The sequence below is a fragment of the Coturnix japonica genome, chromosome 3, assembly GCF_054131305.1.
Source record: "Coturnix japonica strain WE chromosome 3, WE-NBRP24, whole genome shotgun sequence".
In the NCBI taxonomy this organism is placed as follows: domain Eukaryota; kingdom Metazoa; phylum Chordata; class Aves; order Galliformes; family Phasianidae; genus Coturnix; species Coturnix japonica.
The window spans coordinates 30,376,432-30,400,895 of NC_140665.1; the positions used below are offsets into that span (position 1 = coordinate 30,376,432).

Below are 24,464 nucleotides of genomic sequence, written 5' to 3' on the forward strand. Positions count from 1 at the left end.
AAAAAATAAATTACGGAGAGCGGTCCAAAAGTTTCCACTAGAGGCATTTCCCTGGGAACCTCCTATCTCTGCGTACTAGACAGCATAGTTCAGTGATCCTGAGCATCTTGGGGCTGTCAGGAGAGCAACCTGTCATTCACAGCCTAACAAAAGGCTCCTCCTATCCCATTTTAAATCATTATCATTATCAGATGAGACAGTCTCATCACGGAAAAGGTTTTCCTCTGTCTATTGAAATTTCTTTGCTGTCCTTTCCCCCACAAGCATTCAAAAAGCACCCAAAAATACAAGTCTGGAAAGAAATTTCAGGATTTCCAAAGTGCATTTGAAGGAAAGGAGATCGTTCATTATGATGCTGAAATTAAGGTGTTTCAAAGTGTTAAAATTTGTTCTGGAGCTTCAAGGGTTAAAAACGTGTACTATAATGTGAGTTGAGGTAATCTCATGATTTAGCAAAACTGTTGCCTGATAACACACCCACTGCTGGGTTAACGGATGATATGAAAGGAGCTGCTGGAGGAACGGAAGAGGGTGCTGTCAGTCTCAGGTAAGATGCATTTAACTAAGCTGATAGTAGCCCAGACGGTCTCTCTTGCAGGAAGGTTAAGGGAAAGGACACACACCACGTCAGTTCAGCCCCAGTTGACAGGCTTGAGCCACTCAGACTGCTGCTCCGAATTCTGCACAGTGCAGAGCCCAGCAACAGGGATGAACTTCTTGCTTGGCATCGGATGCCCAGAGGCACTGCATGGCATATTAAGCATCATGTAGGCATGTGATCCTAAGTCACTGGCAGCATCCCAGCGGAGTCATATTCCCATTGCATTCCTTGGATATCTCCCAGCCACTGGCCTGAGAAAGTCACTAACCTTCGTATGCTTCATTGTTCTGGCGGGATATCTCCATCCAGACGGTGTCGCGTGACTTCTGCTGACCACTGAGCGTGCACTTGCACAGCTCATCCCAGAAACATCTGATCTCACAGACACGTCCTGGCAATATCACACACCCTGCTCCTCAACACCCCACCAGCAGGATGCACATCTCTTCCAGCTGTGGAAGCAACTGGGTGAGTCTTTCCAGCTGTGGGACATCATCATCACTCCCACTGACACCTTCTCCTGCCTGAGAGTAGAGGAGCTGTGGGCAGTTTAACAGTTTGGGCTTTAGAACTTGTAGTGTTTGAAGAGAGGATCCCTTGAAGATGTGGGATAGTATTTGGATATATGGAAAAACTGCTTCTCAAAAAGAGTAAGGATGTATTGGAATGGCCTGCACAGGGAGGTGTTCAAGAGCTGTGTGGATGTGGCACTGAGGGGCATGGCTAGTGGGCATGGTGGGGGTGGGTCAATAGTTGGACCATATTATCTTGAGGGAACTCAAGATGGAACTGAGGAAAAATGGGAGAAGTGGCTGCATCTACCTGAAGGATGGAGAAGAGGAGCTGAAGATAGTAGCAGTGAGTAGACCCAAAGAGGATCAACGACAATTAGGATGGCACCATTAGCTGCCATGGAGATAATGTTATCCTCAAGCATGATAGAACAGCATGGCTGTTGTCATGAAATGTCAGCTCTCACAACTCAGGGAAGAAGCTGCTGTCAGCTAGAAATTCATTCAGCCAGTACATTTTCTCTGATGGGGAGTGAAAGGCGGGTGCTCTGCAGACATACAAGATACATTTGATAGACAGACCTTTGGTTGAGGAGGTGGAAGAAGACCTGAAGAAGAGACTGAGGAAAACAGCAGCTGTGGGAGGAGGAAGAATAGGTTTGCTGGGTGCAGGAGACCAGCTATTCACACAATAACAGGAGAAATGGCAAGATAAATGGACATTTGGTGCCATGAGAACCAGAGATTAGGATGACAATCATCTGACCTAGGATGGGATGATGGACCACTTTTCATCACTTCCTATAATCTAGCAATTTTATTTGTACCAACTTGAGCAAGGAGTCAGGAAATGCTTCTCTTTCTCAAGCATTATTGCATTTATTTTATTTTTGGTATATTAACAAAATGGTGGTAGGCTCCTGTGTGTTTGATAGTGTTAAACTCTGCACAAGGTTGGAGAACCTGAACAAAGTTCAGTGACATTCATACAACAAGGAGTAGCATAGATTTCTCCCAGTCCTCTTAGATAATGTGCAGTAAGTAGATGTTACAATTACAGAAATGGAAAACATCCAAGACACTTGTAGAAAGCAGGTCTGGTTTAATTTTATCAAACTGATATAAAATGAAACTTAAATATACCAATGATATATATTGAAAGATAACTCTCCAGCTTAAATGAAATTACTGATATATCATGTTGAAGAGGCTCTGTGCTGTCTTTGAAAATATGCAGAAAGAAAAAGACTGTCATCTCCCACTTCCTGATATATGTGGACAGGAAAAGTCAGGATGAACTTCAGAGTCTGTTTCTTTCATGCAGTAAAACAGAGGGGTTGAGACAGCAGGCAGTAAGCCAGCCTGCAAGCACAAGGAGGGGTAGGACCAATTGTTCAATACAGAACAGGGCATCCTGATTGGCGACCTTCATAAATCATGCAGTGTGCAAGACAAGGAGGAGACATGGGGGAGATGTTCAGCTAGTGGGAAAGGGGGTATGTTCCAGCACTGGATGTCTACTCCACGTCCACCTAGTGCTTAGCACACAGGCACCCACCTACATTAAGCAAACATGCATCCAGTGAAGCCTGCCCATGAGAAGCTGGGGCCTGCAGACTTCACGTTGCATCTGCAATCTGCATGCACAACCTTTAGCATGTGGCACTGTGTAGCATTTAATTTCATGATCCCATACTCTTTTTCCACTGTTTTGACTCTATGCATAATTATCCAGCTTAGCTGCTTGCCCTACCCAGTGCATGGCCTGCAGGCCTGTTTTCCACTGTTTATTCCTTTTTTTTTTCTTTTTTCTTTCTTTTTTTTTTTCCCTTTTCTTTCCTGTTTTGTCCCGCAGTCATTATTACTGTGTTTCCTTGTGGCCTTACCCTCAAATCAGAGTGCTTCAAAAAAATGATGCCTATTTCCCCATAGCGTGCATGGGAGAGGAGGTGGCTCAGATACACACAATAAAATAGAGAGGTCAAAGTTGCCTGATGTTTCTCACTAATTGTGGGTGCCAAAATGAAGGCACTTGAGCTTCTGTTTCCCAAAGCTGCTGGCAAGCTTTCAGTACTTTATACACTCACCGTACAGCTCCCACTGACTTCCTTTCCAGGTGTGTGTGCTTAGCACTGCCGCAAACACTGTCTGCACGAAAAACACAGCATGCAGTGAGTGACAAACAGACAAAGTCTGGGCAGAATGGACACTGCCTGCAGAGGGAGGAGCGCATCTGTTTCTTCAGCATAACATCCCTCTGCCTCTCTTACGGGATGTTCCCTGCTGTGACATCATAGTGATAGCCACTCAACGTAGGTAACCCAGAATGGCTTCCTCCTCCTCAGCCCAATTAGGCAGTGGTCATACCAAAATACAGTACATGTTCCTGTAACCAGAGTTCAGCAGAATACTTCTAGAGTTCACAGCAGAGGCATTCCTTGCATTTGGCATCTCTTAGCCAAGTGATCAACACCACAGCTTTAAAATGAGGTACTGCAAGAAACCAAAATCTTTGAGATAAGAACTGAACTAAATATTTTGTTGCATGGATTTGTATTGATCACCTATTTTAGCTGCCATGGAAGAGTTATTTGTTTCAGTCAAGTAATAAAGGTGTGCACTGCAGATTTGTCAGGTTAGGCAAGCTATTCTTTTCTTTGTAGACCAGCCAGAGGTTGAAGGGGAATTAGTAGGACATTCATTCTGGGTAGGATTTTCTCAGCTATTTGCATACAATGGATGGACTGGAAGACTAAGGTCTTGTATGTGCATTTCCAGGGTGCTGGTAGAGTTTGGGACAGGCAGTTGCACACCATTTTGCCACTACATCTTCTCTCATTGCTTTGATCCTGTGAACTAAAGAAAATATATTAATTAATTAAAAATATTTGTAGTAATCTAATCTTTACCTCCATGTAATTCCGTAAGTGATACAAAATAGGACCAGGTTGGCACCTCTCCCAGACAGATTAATTTTTTTTATGCTTTCAGCATGAGTTTGACCATTGAATTTTGGTCATTGTATTAAAAGTGTCTGAAGAAAGGCCAATTGCTTATGAGTTTAAACAGTGTTCTCTGCTCTTGGTGTGAGCTTGATGTGTGGTCATAGAAAATAAAAATTGCAATTGGTTTTGCTAAGTAGCTATTTGAAAGTGATAGAGGTCTTTCCTTCACTCTCTAGGGTGCATCCGTTTCAGAATGCCTCAGAGACGTTACCTCATTAATTTTAATGAGAAGCCCAGACGTGAATCTGACACAACCATAAATTGTTCTTTTTGTGTGTGCATGTATGTGTGTGTTTAAAAGAGCTCCCTGTGTTACCCTGTGAAGGACCTGACTGTGTTGTGCGCTGACGTCTACTACTTATGCATGCGTCATTCTGGCCTCACAACACAGTTCCCTTTTTATCTTTCAGCCACCCTTTGCGAATTACCTTCGTGCTTCTCCCTTTAGTGCCTTCTGTGCAGATAGCTTATTCCATCTCTCCAACAGGAGCAAGAGGCTCTTTTACTCCAGACAGTCTCAAGATTGAAGCTGTAACATCACCCCAAAATACCCTCAGTCAGGCACACCTGTATATTCACTTCAGCTTATTCACTACCTTATGTCCTTGTTCAAGCTGCACAGCCTCCAAGGAGCCTCCTCAGACCCTCTTGCAAGGCATAAGCTTGCAAGGACTCAGGATGTGCAGTTGAGCATGGGTGGTAGACTTGCCAGCCTCAGGAAAGGGATGAGGGAGGTGAATGATGACATCTTGCTCTCCCGTTTTCCATGTCTGATGGCCTAACCTGTTCTGTGGCTGACCCTTGAGAGGCAAGCCACCAACAGAAACTGTTGCCAAAGGAAAACCCTTTGGTCAGAATATCTGTAGTGGAAGAGATCTGGGTTTGTACATCCGCCTATGTGAAGTCCTGGAAAAATAATGCCCTCAGTACAGCCCATTCACCAGCTCCCATGAGATCAAATCCCAAGTGTCTGCTTTGGGCAGTGGGCACTGGCTGTTTAAGTGACATTGCCACAAGGTACAACAACCATTTGTTCTTGTTGTATATAAAAAGCAAAATGAGCAGTGGAAGGACACTCACCACAATACCTAAACTCCTAAAATGCCTTCCTCCCACATGCCTGCATTTCATAGGTGACCCACTTCCCCTACCAGAAAGATCTTTGTTTTCTCCTATTGCATGACAGCCTCACTACTGCTTCCAGCTATGAGCCATTTTCAACCCTTCTCACCTCCTCATCAAATTCTAATCCTACCCTGACCATCTCAGACTGATGAAGAGATGTTTGGGTTTTGCCCAGATGGTGCCTATTTGCTCAACAAATGCCCAAAATTTAGGTAAACTTTAACAACTTTCTCTGTCCTTGTAAGACTCGATTCTTACACATAGTTTCACAGTCACTCGGGTATTCCCATCAGCGAGAGTATTTATGCTGTTTTTAAATCCTCTCATAGCAGCTAAGGCCACCCACCATCTCTTTAAAAAGAGATGCTGCATCTGTTCGGTGAAGTTATACGTCTGAATTTGTAAACTTTGATTCAACTCAGATATGCATGTGCTTTGGGCTTCCTCTGCTCTCTATGTCCTGATTAGCATCTGCTCTTCTGCAAACATCCCGTGTAGCTTGGCAACATGGACTTTTCCCGTCCTGTGTGACTGCATATGACTGCACTGCCATTTTATCTTGATTAACATAGAACCATATATTCAGAGAACAGTTTATATTGGAAAGGACCCTAAAGACAATCTAGTTCCAACCTCATTGCCATGGGCAGGAACACCTTCCACTAGTCCAGGTTGCTAAAAGCCCTGTTCAAATTGGTTTGAGTATTTCCAGGTATGAGGCATTCAAATCTTCTCTGAGCAAAATGTTCCAGGGCCTCACTACCCTCATCATGACGTATTTCTTCCTGATTTCTAATCTAAATCTACTCTCTTTCAGTTTAAAGTCATTAACCCTATATCACTGCATACCCTTGTAAAAAGTCTCCCTCCAGATTTCTTGTAGGACCCCTCTAGGTACTGGAAGGCCACTGATAAGGTCTGTCTGGAATCTTCTCCTCTCCAGAGTGAAGGACCCCAACTCTCTCAGCCTGTCTTCAAAGTTTGGAGAGGTGCTCCTGCCCTCTGGTCATACTCACGATCTTCCTCTGGATTCACTCCAATAGGTCTATTGTTCTTCTGCAGGGGCTCACAGCTGAATGCAGTACTCTAGGTGGGATCTCACAAGAGCAGAGTTGGAGAATCACCTCCTTTGACTTGTCCTTCACACTTCTTTTGATTCAGCCCAGGATACAGGTGTTTTTCTGTGCTGCAGTGCATATTAATGTTTCATATTGAGCTTTTCATCAGCCAACAACACCAAGTCCTCCTAATGTCTGTTTGCAATCCATTCTCTTCCCAGTCTGTAATATAAAGGTAGAAAAGTTTCTTTTGATAATGACACTATTTCAGAATTTGATGGTGTCTGTCTCACCTCAGCATCATAGGGCTACCTCTTCTTGAGCTTTATGGTGTACATGTAAGTGGAAGCCTGAAGAACCTTCTGACTTAAATGTCCCAAGCCTTTGTTACCCCAACCATATGTTCATAAATGCACTTTGGTTTTGTATGTCTTTGCAAACTGCCAAAAGCTGCACACTTTCATGATATGGGATGCTTTTACTGAGAAGTTGTAACTAAATAGCCTTCGTCAAGAACATTGTTTTCTGTTGCAACTGCTTCCATGTTTACTGCAAATTAATCTGTCCTCTGCTTTCTGTTTACTCTGGCTCAGTTTTTGTGCCCTGGTATATGTATGTGAGTAGATTCAGTACCCCTGGCTCACTCCTTGTTAACACTTACAAGGGCTGGTTTCTCTAGACTCCCAAACCTCCAGTGTTACTTGTCAACTCAAGTGCAGTTCCACCTTCCCTTGTGGTCAGTCACACAAATCACCCACTTTCCAGTAGAATAGATGCCAAACATCCAAAAATAAGCAAGATTTAGTTTCATCCACTTATCCCACCAAAATGTTGGGTAGCATCTTCTGACAGCTCGCTTGTAGAGTTGCCTCCAGAATGTTTCTGAAGGACTGGAGACTTAACCTCTATCAGGCAGGAATGGGCTTCAAATTTCTCACATCTGAGATAAAAACTTCTCACTTCTGTTTCTTTGAAATGATTTCCATTTCTAAACAAGTTCAAATTCAATGCAACCCAATTCTGATTCTTCACAAAGCTCCTTTGAAACCAAGGGACTGAGTCTAGGTTTAGCAGATTCGTTTCCTGCTGACACTGCACAAGAGAGATGTTACTGCCAGGGTGTGGGAGATCAGTCTTTTTACCTGGCACTCAGTGCATGGCAGCGTGCAGAGAGTAAACACTTTGTCCCATTCAGGCAGGTCACAGCCAAGGAGACAGTGGCAAAGCTTGTCCTTTAACTACTATTCTTTCTTTGGTCTCGTTTTTCATGATCTCCTTCCTCAATCCCTCTCTGCCTTCTCCCTTTCTTTTTCTTACTGCTTCTAAAGTAGTCTCTCTTTCTCTGCCTTCAGCCTTGACTTTCTTTTTGTCTGACTGTGCAAAATCACCTCCCATCCAGGGAACTGCAATTCTCTACGGTTGGTGAGCTGCTAACAGGACTCTGTCAACAGAGCACTTGTGCTAGCAGTGCGATCTGTGTGAGCTCAGCCTGCTGTGTCAGAGGGAGGGAGCAACACTGCACAGAGCACAGAGCACAGAGCACAGACCTCCTCCGTGGCCAGGGTCTGCTGTTTGAGTTTCCATCCCTTGGGTGCAAATGAATCGGCATTTAAGTGGGACATGTTCTCCAGTTCCTGCTTCTAAAAGTAGAACCCATTTAACTCAGCAGATTGCCCAGCTGGAACAGGCTATTTACAGCTGTACCTGAAGCTCTGATAAGATAATGGTTATGTTGTAAATACCTATCCCATTATGCTGCCTTTGGTTAGTGCTTGCAATCACACGTGAACCAAATGGCTCCTCATATTGAATAACATCTCAGTGTTCCTTCATGAAGAAAGCTGGAAGTCCCACAGGATTTTTAAAATTTGTTTATTTTACTAGAAATTTTCTGGGGACCTGGTAAAAATCATCTGATTGCTGGGTAAAAAGCAGATGTTGTGGCTTGGTCTCAAGGCAGGGAGTGAGGGTGGGCCATTTTCCACTTTGGTTGTTTAATAGGTGTACATTTCATTAACTGAGATTGGATCTGACGTTTATTGGAATTATTAGAGAACGCTGAAAGGGTTGAGATGGGAGAGCTTATAATAAGGAAATCATCTGAAAAAAAACACGTGCACATCTTAGAGCGAAAGAGGATTTGTTTTCCCTTCCTCCCTCTGTCCTCTTTGTTTCCCAAAAATACAGTCTGCTTCCAAAGCAGAGAGAAGACAAATGCTTCTACATGGCCTCACCAAGGTTTTCCCAGATTCTGTGCTGGTGATGGAAATGGACAGCACTTGGGGTCTCTGTCATGGCAAGAGGGCAGAAAGAGTCTTCCAAGTGATCTGGGTTGGCTCCCAGGGAAGAGGCAAAGGAAAGACAGTAATCTCCAGCTTTTATCTAGGGATGTTTGGGTTTGAGGAACCCTTTCTCTGCCCCCAGTCTACCAAGAAATTCTTGCAGACCAGCATTGTCTTGACATGGCAGGAGGCTGTTCTGGTTCTGCTTTCCACCAGCATCCAACATGGCTGCTCTCCCCCTCCCAAAACATTTTGCAGAAACTATCCCTGGTGCAGGCGTCCTTATGGGATTACACAAGTATTTACACTCACAGACCACACACAAGCTGCAGTCAGTGCTGGACGGTCCGTTTGCTTCATGCTGTTCCTCTTGGAGAGAAGGGAGATCCCATTAAATGTGAAAGCCGTGCTCTGCTGTCTGCCCCAGTTTCCTGTACACATGAGGCAGCTCATGCTAACCTTTGGGGCACCATACAGAGCTCATCAGCATCTTGCCTGAGGTCATTAATAAGGCATTTTTCTATTTAATTGCTGGACCCATCCTTCCTTCAGCTCTGCACGTCACTGTGGTTACATTCACATAGGCACTCTCAACCTGAGGAGCTGGAAAAAAGCATCCCCTGAATCATGCCTGAAGCATAGCAGATGTGGTTGTCTCCCTGTAGGAAATCATAATCAAGTTCATATGTGTCACTTAAACCCACTATTGTGTCTGTGCATCAAGTAATTGCTGCTTGACCCATTAGGTGAAACAGCTACAAAACAGAAAGATCTTCTGGCGCCAGAGCTAGGACCGCAGAAAGTCAGGCATATTTTTAAGTGCAACAAAGTCAGCAGCTGGGATATCCTTTCAGAGTTCAGGAGACATTTGCCCTGCTCCAGGTTCAGCTGCTGGGCCTTCATTTTTGCTCCCAGCCCTTGTCCATCTTCTCCCAGATACAGCTTCACTCCCTCATTAGGAGCTCGTACAGTGTCTAGCGTAACGGGGCCTTGACCTGACGCAGCCCCAGGCCCTGCCTCCATAAATCAAGTACAAGAATGGGATTACAGCACTGTCACCCGACAGTAATAACATGTGCTCCAGGTCAGAGACACTGAAGGGCAAGCCTTGCTCATTAAGAAAGAGAAAAATATGGGATTTTTCACTTGACATTATCAGGGAAACATGTTCATTCATGTTTACAGAGTTATTGTAAAAGCTTCCTACAACAAAGATATCCTCTTATGGTGAAAGTGAAACCCTATCTAGCTGCTCAGCCTGTACTAGGCTGACCTCCAAAACTGAACAAAGCCCCCAAGACAGAAAGAAAGCGGATTTTGGGCCCAGAGGAAAGTCTCTGGCAGCGCTAAGCTCTCTGGCTGGATGAAGCCTCCGTGCTATGCCAAACCACCCAGCAGTCACGTATCTCTGGGATGGATCAGCACTCCTGGTAGAGCAGGCAACCAGCCCCACTCTCATCTCTCCCATACTGGATGAAGAGACTGGGGCCAAGGCCTGGTTTCACAGGCATTTCAGCCCCACTCCTGAGTGGATTTGGCCTTTTCCTACTTGGCTTAAATTGTAGTTTAGAGGCAGTGGCAAAGGCTGCAGCTTCTGTTGGCCTCCAAGGGATTCTGGTATTGAGTACCCAGCACAAAACCAAAATGTCTCAGTTTGAGAAAAAAAGAGATCTTCCACTGTACAGATTCTGTTCTACAGAAGAGATTTTTGTTGAAGCAAATCAGCATGTCTTCTCCCCTCTCTAACATAATCAAGAACTAATGTTCTTCCTGGACTCCCAGGAAAACTTTGAATCATACAGTTACTAGATTCACACACACACAAAAAAAAAGGAGATAAAGCAACATGTTGTGTGGTTTTGCAAGCCAGGGAGTTCTTAGGGTTACTCACATCTACCTGGCATTCTGGTGAGGCATCAGAATGGGGGCAGCTCTGGGTCAGGTGTGAGCTCCCCATAAAGAGAAATTGTACAGCTAAAGCAGTCTGACATCCTTTGAAAACTGAAGATTGAGCTCTTCACCTTCTGAAATCCATGGAGTATTTCCAGGTTTCATGTTGTGAACAGAACAACTCAGTCTTGGGTTGGAGCTGGGGATATCTGGCCCTGCTGCTGAGGGAACACTGCTCCTTCCCTTCACTGACCTGCTAGAAAGGAGAATGAAGATTTCCCAGGGCTGTGAGCAGGGCAAAGGCAAAGGTGAAAGCAAAGTTTGCAGCTCCTGCTGAAAGCATTAGTGAAGGTCTAGGGCAACCTGGCCAGATCCACTCAACAGTCAGAGGCATGCTGTTTCATCTCTCTGCACTGTGGTTTGCTGGTTATAAAAGAGAAGAAAACTTTTCCCTACCTCTGAGCAAATCCCTTGGTTCTTGTCAGGCACTTAACTACCGCAGCAGTGAGGGCCATATAAATTATAATTACACTGAGTGCCTGGTGCTGCTGCCCGGAACTAGCACTTCATTCTTTAGTGCACAAAATTTCTTTTTGGTGGAGAAATTAACTGCTGCTGCTGCAACCCTAATTAGGTTCCCTGTCTTGAATGACTCATTTCATCATATAGAAATCAGTTTTCTTTGTCTCTAAAGGAAGCTTGAAATCATGTTTTGGAATTCAAACCAGGTTATATTTGCCCATAACACACAACCCCTGAAGTCTGGTTAGGACAGGGTGGGGAGCCACGGGTGTTAAACTTAGAAATGGATTTAATTAACCTTTGCTGTTTATTGCTTGCTTCCAGAGTTCAGCCAGGTTAGGAAAAGAACAAGGAATGGGTCACCCAGTGTTTACACGGGGCTTTTGAAGAATGGCCCAGACACTTTTTTCCCCCCTCCTTTCTTTAAACATTTCAAGTTTAAAGCTGTGGCTTAATTTTGGAACCACGGAAGGGGAATGTTGATTCAGAGAATGGTAAATACATGGTGGTAGGAGGCAATATGAGCTCCTCTGTGCTGTCTTTCACATAAGGCTATCACTCTGCCTCCTCAGCTTTCTGTCTGGTAGGAGAGCCACTACCTATGAAGAGTCCATCTCTGCCCTCCCTTCCACACGGAGCATTTGTGCCCCCATCATGTGGCTCATTGAGTCACCCTCACATCAGCTCTTGGTTCAAAACAAAGTTACTGTGCACACTGTTGCAGAAGGAAAAGTTGTTTTTCAGGATTTGATGAGCCTGTCCAAGGTTATGGAGCAGGAAACCGCTCAGTTTAAATAGACATCGGGCTGGCGTAACCATGGCAAGAAGCTCTGAAGCTTAGGAGTGACAAAGGAAGATTTAGGAAATGATGAAGTAATGCCTTGTGTGTTATTACATTGCCCATGATGTCAGAGGTGCATGTTGGTGGTGTGGCCGTAAAGGTTGAACCTTCCTGTCAGTATTCCCTTACATTTTGTCACCATGCGATGGATGGCAACAGAGGGGCAGTCTGATAGAATGGCATCAGACACGGATGTGTTTATGAAGCAAAGGAGTGTCACTAATTTCCTCCACAAGGGAAAATACGGTGCCCAGTGATGCTTGCTGAATGTTTATGGTGACCAAACAGAGAAAGTTGGACTGTGCAGGTAACATTTTCCTAGCAGTGATACTGCTGCATCAGCTGTGAAACAGTGGGTCATCTCATGAGTGCGCCATGCAGGCTCTTGTTCATCACTGGAGAAAGTGCAGAGCTAATGGCAGTGACTATGTTGAAAAGTATTGTTATGTAGCTGAGAATGTGCTCTATCAAATAGTGTTATTGGTAATCTGGTAGGCATTACTTTTGGAATGACCTACCTAGATTGTTGAATGATATAAACTAATATCCATTGATTTTGGTGAAGTTACGTACATTTACAGCAGAAGAAAATCTTGTCACGTATAGTCATGAGACAAAGGGAAAAAAAAAAAAAATGAACCAAGAGGTCACTTTGAAGTGTGGAGATCACAGAGGACAAGGCTTTCACTCCAGTAATGATTATGGCAACAGCAGTGCCTGTCTCCAGTAACTCCAATAGCTTCCACTACAAGTTTCAAAGACTACAGGAGAATAACTCAGACTGGGAACTCAGTAGAGTACAGACAGAAGCAATGTTGCAAAGAAAGAAGGAAATGGTCTCCCAACAGAAAGGAAAATGCTGTAGCAGATAGCAAGGAAAAAATATCAAATATCTAAACTATCAAATATCAGGGCATCCATATAGCAGACTACCAGAGCATAGCTCCCTCTAACAATCAACCAGAAGATAACCCTTCATTTTGTAATGATAGCAAGCTGTGCACTGGGTTGGAAGTAGAAAACAGAGGTTCCTCCGGTGGGGTGGATGTGATGTTGTCTGCAGTCCTGCCTTACCTTTTACATTTATGTTCACAGAAAGAAATGGAAGGAATGATAACCTCCAGGACAGTCCTGAGTCATAAAATATTGATAATAATTGACTCAAAGAAAGAAGAGTTTTCTAGGAAATCAAGCTAAATAAAACAGGAGGGAAGGATGACTTAATGGCTTCAAGACAACTGAGGAGTCAGTGAGTGAACCTTTACTCTTTCCACAGAAGCAGAAACAGAAATAGTTCATTTCCCTTTGTTAATCTGTAATGTAATGGGAGTTGAGATGGTCTTTCATTATGCTTTTGAACAGAGTCTAGGAGAGTGGAACCTCAGTCACGGCAAAGCACTTCTGGAATCCAAATGAAGATGGAGATGTCATGGAAACTTGGAGCTGGGTGATCCAAAACATTCCTCCAGCCTTGCAGTGGAAGGCCATGGAGATACTGCATGACAGTAAGTGGCAGTAGTTGCAAAACAGAAGGGGATGCTTGCTCCTTTCTAATTATGGAGGAGAGCATAGTTGGTTCAGCCTTAAATGGCCTCTGAAACATTCAAAGAGAAAATTTCCAGTTGGACTGAAATATTGACTCAGTTGGTGGAAGCCAAATTCTTCAGATACACAGATAAAGTTTTTCAGATCTCATTTGGCAGGGAAAGCCCGGGGCTGAACACCTTTGATATATTTATTGGACAGGTTCCAAAACAATTCACTACACAGATGCTACAAACCCTGTAAAAATTAAAGTGTCTTCTCAGGACATAATTGCCCAGGACAGAGCTGTCACTGAGTATCAGGAATTATTTCTGTACACGCTTACTGTAAACTGTAAGTGGTAAAAGGTTTCAATTAAACAAAATGAAGTTTCAGTTCAATAAAAAGGGAGAAGGAAAGGAAGGGAAAGTGAAAAGGGAAAGGGAGGGGAAAGGGAAAAGGACGGGGAAAAGAGCAAGGAATCTCTTAATTTTAACAGATACTGACACTAAAATTGTTAATGCAGTGTTCTGGCTCTCAGAAATATTTTATCCATAAGTTCATAATGAGATTTTCAAAACCTATGGCGTCCCAAATAAAACCAAGGCAGAGTGACAACAAGAAAAGTTTACTCATTCTGTAGTATGTAATGATATTAATCCAGGTTGCATACTTTTTTACTTGTTAAGCACAACAAAGTTCTTCATGGATGCTACAGGTAGACACACTCATGAATGCAATCAGTCTCCAATTTCATGCCTCTGCAACTTCACCCAGCTTGCTGCATGACTGAGTAGAGGCCTGAAGTGCACACAGGGGCAGCAGAAGTAAGAAAATGTGTCTGCACTGCTGAAGAAAGCAATGCTAGGGTTGCACATGATTGTCTTGATTTGCCCAATGGTGATAAACAAGGCAGACAGCAGTTTCCTCTGAATCTAGAAGAATACACTGTGAGCCTACAGCTGATGGCCCAGGACATGACTAAATCATGGCAGACATGATGCTGAGAGTAAATGCACCACTGATGATGGGAACAAGCAGGAACAGCTCATGCAAACACAATAAAGCACTGTGTGCTGCATCTCCTGAAACAAACAGAATCTTCCAGAAAAGAAACAGAGCATCAGTGCTCACAAAAACTGAAAACTTGTGTACACACTTACTCCCTCTATGTTTACATGCTTCCAGGATGAAAGAAGTAGGAGGAGGATGACATGGAACAGGAGGGAGTACAAAGTTGTGTCTGACTATTTCTGCATTCATTTAGAGTCAGGGTTTGGCTTGCCCTCTGGCACAGACCAGTTGAGCTACTCTGAAACCCAAACCAACAGGCCAGGTTTTCTGCTGGCATAAGTTGGCATTAGTCCACTGATTACAGCAAGCCTTGGATGAAGTTTACAGGGATTGTCCCACTGAAGTCACTAGGCCACTAACCCAGCCTTGGCATCAGAGAATGGTGACAGAAGTTAAGATTTTGGCCCTCTCCCGTGTGTCTTACAGCAGATTAGGAAGGCAGAGATTTTTCCAAAAGCCCAGTGAGGCACACTGGTGGCAGAGGATGACAGCATCAGCCTAAGTCAGCAGTGGGACAGGCAAGGAGGAGGCTGCTTAGGAGGCTGAGCGGACAGCTGCTCAAAGGGAAAAGGCAGGCACAGAGGGAGTATCTGCAGTGGGTGAGAAGGCAGCATGCCCAGGAAGCAGGGCCAAGAGGGGAGAAGGGAGCAGGACCTGGCAGCAGGCAACTGGTGGAGAGGCACCCACTGTCCTCTGACACATTCATGATGTAACAGCAGCAGCTACTCACATGGCCTTTCTCACCACATCATTGTGCTTCTTCAGCAATTTTTGTTGCTATGCTGAGCACTCAAAAAAACATCTTTAAAAAGAGAAAGGTGACATGCTTTCACTAGAGGTGGTCTCACCTGATGCTGAAGTAGCTCAACATTTATTAAAAGTCTGTTATCAGATACTCATACCTGTCACACGAAGCATTTGGCTGGCAAATCCCTATGCTGGGTGTCTGTCTCAAGCTGATTTCTTTTATTCATTCTTGGTTTTTGCATTTCTCCTTAAGTGGTGCGGCTGCTTCTGGCAACAGGAAGAAGAATGCATTGTTTCCCTCATTGTGAAGCCTTCTTACTGATGTGTGACTCTCATGCTTCAGAGCTGGCACCCAAATGCAGGTCTGCCTTCCTCTCAAGAATGTGCTTTTGGCAGCTTCCTCAAAACTGCACCTGCATGGCCACCTCATAAGCCTCAGAAAAAAACAGCGTTAGCATTTTGTGAGCAGAAGCAGGCCAAGCACTGTATTCCCCGAAGGACTCCGGGGCATCCCTCCTGGCTTTGTGTCTTGTCTTGCAGGAGATTAAGGCACACCCATGTGTCTCCTCACAAGGACATGAGGGCTTTGGGACCAACTGTTGCTGCCACCACTGCCACCTGCTGAGACCTCCAGCTCAAAGAGACCTGGACCTACTCTATCTTCTGGGGCAGAGGGGTAAATGGAGACAGAAGCAGAAGGAGCTGGGGACTAAGAGTGGGAAAATAGTCTGAGGCATCATTCAGAGCTGAGAGATGGGGTGTAGGAGAGAGAAAGGGGCAAGAAGAGATGGGGTGCATGGAGTACATCACTCAGAATCACAGTGACAGAGAAAGGTATACTCAAACCATTGAAAATCATTTGTTGTGATTCCCCCTATAAGCCAATGCAATAGCACACAGGGAACCATGCAGGAAGATACATTACGGCTGCACAGTGGAGTGAGGAAATGCTAGTCTGGAGGCTTGCCATATAACATTAATTCCCTTCTTTGTGCCTGTGCATTATAGTACAGCCTTTAAAGACATGATCACGTAGTTCTGTTGGATTTTTCCACAGGACCCCTGTCTCCTTTACTGCCAAGCTAGGGGTGTGTAGTAAATGAGGGAGGGGATTGGAGGTGGAGAAGAGATTATCTGGTCATTAATGCAGCTGAACGCTGCCTAGCCCTGCTCCTACTACTGTCACTTAAATAAACACTTTCACAGTCGGCCAATACCACCTGCTCTGCTTGCCAGGCTACAGACACCTGGGTGTCAGACTGGCAAAAACACTGAGTGGTCTTCATTACAAGCAAAGTGCCTTCACAGAATCACAGAATCACAGAATTGTAGGGGTTGGAAGGGACCTCTAGAGATCATGGAGTCCAACCCCCCTGCCAAAGCAGGCTCCCTATACCACGTCGCACAGATAGGCATCCAGGCGGGTCTAGAATATCTCCAGAGAAGGAGACTAACATTATGAAAGTCTCTGGTTCTAGAGGTTCAAGAACCCTGGCTGTTCCCAGCAGAAATCCTGGCAGAAGTTCCTTGTACCACAATCCCTCTTGTTTCAGCCAAGGATGTGTTCGCCCCCAAAGACATCCCGTATCAGGCTATCACATGTTTGCTACTGATTCCCTCTCCAGTTTGGGTGGCTTCAGCATCAAAGTTCACTAACATGGGCATTCTAGAGGCTGCTCAGCTTACTTTCTTCTCTCATCTCAACTTTACATCTTGCCCAATGATGTTCTCAAGTGCTCTTATTAATTCACTGAACTTTTCCCAACATTAGACTTTCTTGTCGGCACACCATTCTCCACACCCCCCTCCCAGTCCTCTCAACAATTTCGTGTTCTTTTCTCGCACTAAGTGCGCTCTTACATTACTTTGCCAAAAGCAGTTGTTTTTCTTATATATCTGCAATTTCGTCTTTCACAACAGTAATCCTCTGCACTCTAGATTTCAATAACATGCCCTTGTTTAAACATATGTAGTGTGCACTAAAAAAAAAAATTAAAAAATGAAGAAGAAAAACAAACATATAAGTGTAACACGAACAGCCAGTTAGTGATCCCAACTCCTCTAATCTCTCTGTCCTCATTTCACTTCAGTAAAATGGAAGTGGTGCTAGCTCCTTCTTCTTTTTGCAAGAGCTGCAGCGAGAGGAAATCTCTACATATTTGTGAACCACTCAGATTTAGAGTGAAAGTGTCACAGAAAAGCCCATGAGGAAATGTAATCAGTTTGCACTCTACCCAAAGCTTAAGTGGTGTTCGGTAAACAAGGTCTGAGGTCAAGTGATGAGGGTAAGGAAAAATTCTGAATAGTTACTGAGGGAACACAGCAACGATCTGTCCTATACAGTGATGACTGTGACACAATGCAGATACATGTAGAAGGCTGAGATAAGGCTCAAAGAGTAATCGTGACTTTAGAATTTCTCATTTCTGAACACTTCATGTTTCCAGCCATGGTGGTTTTTTAATGACATTATTAAGAAGTAATAAGAACACTGAGAATATAGAAAAGAGCATCTATCTATCTGAAGTGCTATGCAGTTAACGTATGTAGAACAATATTTCTTGGTTATCCTCCTGTCCTCTGTGACAACACAAGATTAGACTTCATGGAACACAAGTCATTACCTCCTTTGGAAGCCTCAGGAACTGTTCATATTCTTGTGCACTTCTCTCTTTAATCTTTCCCCCATGATACTCAAGGTACATTTTCCTTTAAAACTATTCTACCAATTATACCTTTACAAACAGGCAGGCACCCTGTTAAAGTCTCTTTGTCCTGGCTACAGTCAAAACAAGTAAGCATGAACATGCCCCCATAAATACAGCCAGCCATCACAGATCCAAACCAAGCAGGTTTGGGTCATTGTCCCACTGCAGTTTTCTAAAACCTGTCTGACCCATCCAGGCCCTCTGTCACCAATTGCTGGTTTGCTGGGCACAACATCCAGGTTAGCACTAGACCCTGGCTTGGTGTGCCACAGATTTCAGAGCAGTATTGTTTTATGCATGCTTTGTTCCAGTGGGACCAAACTCCACCTGACCGTCCTTGTGGCCAAACTACATGCTGAGGTCTTATCAACTCTGCTCCACATATTGTGTCCACATACTGCCTTCCATTTCTTGGGCCTCATGTCTGTCTTTAACTAGCACACTAACAGGTTCTCCCAGTATCACATCCACCAAGGTTTTCCTCCCTTCTCACTGGCAGTGTATTTTGGGTTGATTAACAGGTGTTTGTTTTGTGAGGGTTTTTCCAAGATCAAAATGCTAGTTTTTTTGCATGGCTCTCCAAAGTCACGTTGTATTTGTCCTCCGTCTAAACTTGCATTTGCAATTCAGCCCAGCTAAATAGCATTAGTTGATGCCATTAATGGCCTTTTAACTCCCCGCAACCCGATTAATAGTGGAGATATTAAGTACACCCAAAAGTAATGTTTACAAAAGCACCCACGTGATTTAGAAGCATGAGTCCTGTCAAATGTCTCTGCGTCAGTTTTGCCTTTAAAAGTGAACTTCACATTCTGGCACAGACCCAGAGAGGTGGGAGAAAGCTTTGTTTTTTGTGTGGCTGGATTTCTTTGTTTTTGCTTTTGGTTCTTCTGGTAGCCTGTCTCTCTGTAGCAGGACATTGGGGTGAGCATCAAATCAACAGTGTTCTGCCTACATTCGGATTTTTCCTTCTCTCCCTGGCTGCTGATGATTTTGAAAGGATCTTGCTTTCCGCCTTGCTTCCTGTTCAGCCACTCTTTTTTGTTTTGTACTTGTTTTTAAAGAAGCACAGGGACTCTCTATCACACCGGACTCCAACTCCTTTATGTATAGACAGGGTCTCCTCTAGTACTTGTTTTCTCAACTCCTATTTGTAAAATTCTTTAATCTTCCCTTGGCAGAAAGAACTCCCTTTGCATCCCTCTAGCGTGCACCCTTTCCCTGCAGCAGCTAATGACTGAGCATTCCAATTTGGTGGCTTTCCCTGCAGCAAAGTATATTAACATACCTAAGTGAATACACCTGCTTATGCAGGAGCTAGACAGATACCCACAACAGAGAGTGCTCGCCCTGGCCCTCTGAATATTCTCCTTTCTGACAAGCCTCACAAGTGCCTTACTTCAATTGAGCCAACCTGAGTTTGCTTTCAGATTGAGGTATGAATCAGTCCCAGCTCTGAGGGAAGAACAAGAGGAGACACCTAGCTTTCTTCCTGGGCTCCTCCTACAGGAAGAGATTGTTTACACCTCAATACATCTGAATAATTTCCCAGAACAGAGCGTACCAACACGGTGCAAATTCATCGCAGCAGGAGCCATGCAGCTCTATCTCACTCATTGCCCAAAAGCACTCAAGCTTCAGGGTCCCACATCCTGCTCCAGCTGCGAGTTCTTCCCAAACACCCATCAAAGCGTAAGCTTACTACCTTTCCAGCCCTTCCCCACAAGATTAAATAGTTGCAGAGCTCCCTGCTGATATTCCCCAACCTCCAGCACTGAGCACCCTACGGAAAAAATCATTGTGTCCAACCTCTTGTTGACATGGAATAGAAAGATGTTCTGCAGAGCCTTAATTGCATTCACCTCCTGAACTGGAGGTATTGGAACTAGTGGGTCAACCTCTGTGTTGACACAGAATCACAGCATCACAGAATCAGTAAGGCTGGGAAAGACCTCAGAGATGATCTGGTTCAATCGCCAACCCACCTCACCAGGCCCACTGACCATGTCCCTCAGTGCCACATCCACACGGCTCTTGAACACCTCCATGGATGCACCACCTCCCTGGGCAGCCCATTTCAACACCTCACCACTGTTTTTGAGAAGAAGATTTATCCAAACCTACAGAGATAGTTTCCGTACTGACTCTGAATAGCCAACTTGTCCTGCTCCAGATGCTACATGAAAACTGAATGGCATTCATTAATGATTCGGTAGACTTGATGCCTTTTGGTGCCTGCTTTGCTGTTGTTTGCATGGCAAAAGAATGTCCATCTATCATCATTCATGGATCTCACTCATGCTGAGTTGCTCTGAGATTTGATATAGGACACAAATGGAATTTTCAAGGGATGATTATGTTAGAAATGCATGTGTTTTCAGTTCCTCGTATGGCAGGAGTGCTGTGGTTCCCTGACTGCAGACAAACTGCATGATGTCCTTGCAGAGCTGCTTCCCTCTCTTGTAAAGAGCTTTCAGTCACCATGATGTGGCCTGTTACCTTGTGGTCGGAGTGTGGAATTAGACCTACACCCATCTCATGGCAACTCCAAATTGCCATTTGGTATCTGGTGAGTGTGCAATGCAGACTAGACAAAGTGGGAATGGAGAAACACAGAATGCACCCAAGGAGAAACCCTGCTGCAGTGCCTGCTGCTGCTCCATGGGAGCCTGGCAAGCACAGCCATACCTTGCTTGGGGAGGGCCCTTCTTCTGTTCAAGGGCATCAAGGTCACACCAGTGCACTGTAAACATGAACAGTGGATGGGGAAGCCAGCTCCAGCACTCTCAACTTCCTTCATATTCTAACACTTGTTTAGAGGTCAGTTCTGTGTGGAAGGGAAGTGTGGGAGCTTTAAGGAGGCTCTCTATCTTCTTGGAGCACTGAAGAACCTCAAACAAACAACCTGATTGATGAGTTATGTCAGTGAGGAACCTGGGAATGGCAAGCATGACTTCTTCCATAACTACCACCATTCTCTCTATGACAGGTCTATATACTGCGAAGACCCAGTCTACTTCTACATTCTCCCAAGTGCTATGAAATTTATTATCATGACTGTTGTTATTTTTTATCACTTTCTATTCAGCAAGGCAGGTGAAGTACAAAACTGCACCAGCTGTACTGATGTACTGATGGCAGCTGTACCAGAGACACAAAATGTAGCATGGGAATAAATCACAGCATGGAGACCAATGGGGAGAGGGAGAGAATCAGAAAGGTCAGAATGGTTGGATAATAAAAGAGTCAGCACATTTGTCTCAAGGGCACAGTTTAATGGTGTATAACTCATGTGTGACCTGCGGGTATTGAATAATAGCCAAACTTCCCTGTTGTCTTCTGTTTGCTTCACCTCTCATCATGACATCTAGTGGAAGTGAAACAGGGTATATTCCTTGATGGGTCAGCACTAAATCTGATGGGTCAGGGAGAGGCATTTCTGCCAAGGTGCAATGAAGTGGTGAAGGAAAGAGTGCAATTTCACTAAGATGTAAGCTGATGATCTATCCCGAGATTATACATACATTTTTTTTGCTGGTTCGGTATTGTGAACTTTTACCAGTAGCAGAACTCCAGCTTGTTCTATTTTGATAAGAGACAAGAGGGTGTTTCGCAAAACTTTGTGGCAGAACACGTAACAGTGGCCAGAGGGCTGTCACATTTGCAAAACTGGGTGAAATGTTGCAAACAGGCAGACTGGCGCCAATGGAGAGCAATTCCGAAAAACAAATGTCCGGACACTTCCCGCTTTCTGCCAGGCACCCAAACACCCTTCAGATACCCTGCTTTTAAAATACCCTAAATGCCATCTAGCTTGACGGACCTCAAGGCATTGCACCAGCATCCACAGCAGGATATATAAAAAAGTCAATATAAAAAGTTAAATAAAAATAAAAGAAGAAGCCAGAGGTTTAGCTATAATTTTTTTTAAAAAAATCTTGGCTTTGCAGTGGATAGTTGTGCAGGAAACCTGCCATAACATGATGCCAATGACTGAAAATGCCACCGAAATGTCCCTCTTAGGGGCCACCCAAAATGTCAGAGTAGCTGGCCATGCCATTGTGTGATTCCTTAAAATAAAATGACTATAATTGCGGTTAAGCTTCAGCAATCCAGGAGCCACATGAAAGAACATAAAAGCCACAGAATAACTTAGCTACATTGTCTACTGGGGCTTTGCCAAGGCTATTTCGGAGATGATGAAATCTCTATCATCTCTGCAGAGCTTACTCTCAATTTCAAGCTCCCAGATCTCTCATTTACCTCTCCTGGAAATCAGCTGGATTGCTTTGAGTTCACTGGTGTTCATTCCCCCACAGCTGAATCCCATCGTGGAAATGTAATTAAGGATAAGCTGTTCTCTGGCACCGACCCTGTTCTGGAGGCCCAAGTCCCACCCCAAATTCAATGCAGACTTAAGCAGAGGCTCTCTGTTCCAGGGCATTGCATTGGAATGCATGGCTGTCCTGCTGAGTCACCCTGATAGAAAGAACTTCTGCCATGCAAAGGTATGCAATTATTTTTACTGATCACGTGCAAAGCCAAGCCAGATCATCCAAGTGTAGGAAGGGGAAGAGGAGAGCTGCAGTTTGCGACAGGAGCAACATAGGGGCATGGCTGTGCAAGTACACCCAGGCAGCAGGTGCTCTTGTCTGCTCTTCCACCAACAGAGCAGCAACAGTAGCAAAATAAATAAAAATTACAACCCACAACTGGAAACTGTACATCCAGAGACATGCTTGGTGCTAAGAGACCTGAAAAAGAGTAGAAACCTTTTCTTTTGCAAGGTGGAATCCCTGCATTTGGGTGTACTGCACAAACAGCTCTAGTCTGTTTATGGGGCATTTGAGAATATTCTGTCAGTTCTTTTCCCCCATAGAATGCAAGCAACCACAGAGGAGAAGCTGTTTCCAGAGGTGATCAACTGACTCAGGAGCCTAAACTTGCAATTTAGAAGCAGGTTAAGGTGAGGGCCTTTCAGCAAGAGGGATTTCTAAGGCCCATCAGTGTTTGAAAACAAGATTTTGGACCCTTACACCCTCAAATGCATGTTTTAAAGCTGCATAAATCCCACCCCCGCCTCCACGTTTATAGCCTGCTCTGTTCCTCTGCAGAGCGAAGCTGCAGGCAGTGGCAGCAGCCCTCATGCCCTGCTCTTTGCGTATCATTCCTGAGCTATTAGAGCAAAGTCAGCAAGTGAGCAGAGACGAAGTTATGACATTCAGGGCCGGCAAGTACAGTAGCAGTGTAAACAGCAGACAGGTCCAGAAACTCCACTGCCATCTCTTCTGTCTTTAAGACTCATGCTTCTCTGCTGTCCGGAATCTCTGGATAGTTTCAAACCTGATGCCAGCCGTGAGCTCTGCTCCCCTGGCAAAGCAGGTACAACCCCTTGCACTAAACAAAGTGTTTTGGTGGCAGGGCGAGGAATCCCTGCACACATTAAGTGTCATTTTTTCTTGTAAAACCTCCTCCAGCTGCTATATGTTGCTATATGGCCAGTGGTTAGAGGGAGTAGGACAGAGGGCCACCAAATGCTCCACTCCACACACCTTCCACGGTTTTTCATAGGCCCTTTTGAACTGATTTTTAAACCTCCCACATGCCTGTCTCTTCCAGACACCTGGCTCATGAAAACTCCTTGGAAAAAAATGTGTTTACACTGATGAGAAAACCTTGACAATGTGAAAGACATTGGCTTGAAGCTCTAAAGACAAATAAATCCCCATGCCCCAATTACCTTTACTCTCAATGCTCGTGCTGTTTAAGGCATGCCTCCTCAAGTCTGACTCGGATACACGGGACAGCTGAAGTTGGCAGTAGCACATAAGTGGCACTCAGGCACTGTGTTGCTTGCACAGAGGTGAATGCACTGACATATAGGAAGGCAATGCATAATGGGCTGCACTAATTTTATATTCCCTCCTGTAACCGGGGAAGGGTCTTTGCATATATCAGCACCTGGAAGAACCTGGAAAGATAGGCATGAGATACAAAACTACTATTCCTCTTCTCTCCTCTCCATTCGAGGCACTTCCAGAGAACACAATTAAGGGTGGTATTTATTTATTTCTTTGAATGAAAAAGGAAAATTGTGCTTGTGATTTGGGGGGGAGAGCTGCCAGAAGAGGAACTGGAGCCCTTCCAACACCTCACAGTCTAGTAGTTCAGCATTGCCTGAATTGGGCACCGGGGAATCTTGAGTCCTGCTTTCTTCCACTCACTGGTTTATAACTCTTGGCATTTAAAAGGCACCTTGTAAACATTTATTTCATTGTTCTTCAGCATATAATTGACTCATTTGCCTGCTTACCTTGTTAGAGGGAGGAAAGCACCCTGCAAGGAGAAGTTCTCTTCTTCTTTATCCCCAGCAGCTCCTTTCCTGCTGAGGAGGAATGGCACCAGCTCTGTGCCTTCTGCTTCATGCAAGCACCCCTTCCCCTGAAAGCAAGGGAGGTCATCTTGCAGAGGGTCTTCTGTGTGCATTGCCAGCTCTTCCTCCACACCTCTATGGCACCCACACATATTTGCCCACATCAGTCCCACCTCATGAGTGAGGCAAGCCAGAATTTTCC

General features: G+C 44.6%; 1 long non-coding RNA gene across 2 annotated transcripts; it reads left to right on the forward strand.

Annotated features, from left to right (window-relative positions):
- The first annotated feature begins 459 nt into the window (after window positions 1-459).
- LOC107311344 (uncharacterized) lies at window positions 460-23,336 on the forward strand. Of its 2 annotated transcripts, XR_001553998.3 has the most exons (4): window positions 460-1,069; window positions 12,932-13,085; window positions 13,199-13,341; window positions 15,435-23,336. It is a non-coding gene; the product is annotated as an uncharacterized LOC107311344 (long non-coding RNA). The 2 variants fall into 2 exon arrangements; XR_014943890.1 differs by lacking the exons at window positions 460-1,069; window positions 12,932-13,085 and adding an exon at window positions 2,275-3,603.
- Window positions 23,337-24,464: the final 1,128 nt, after the last annotated feature.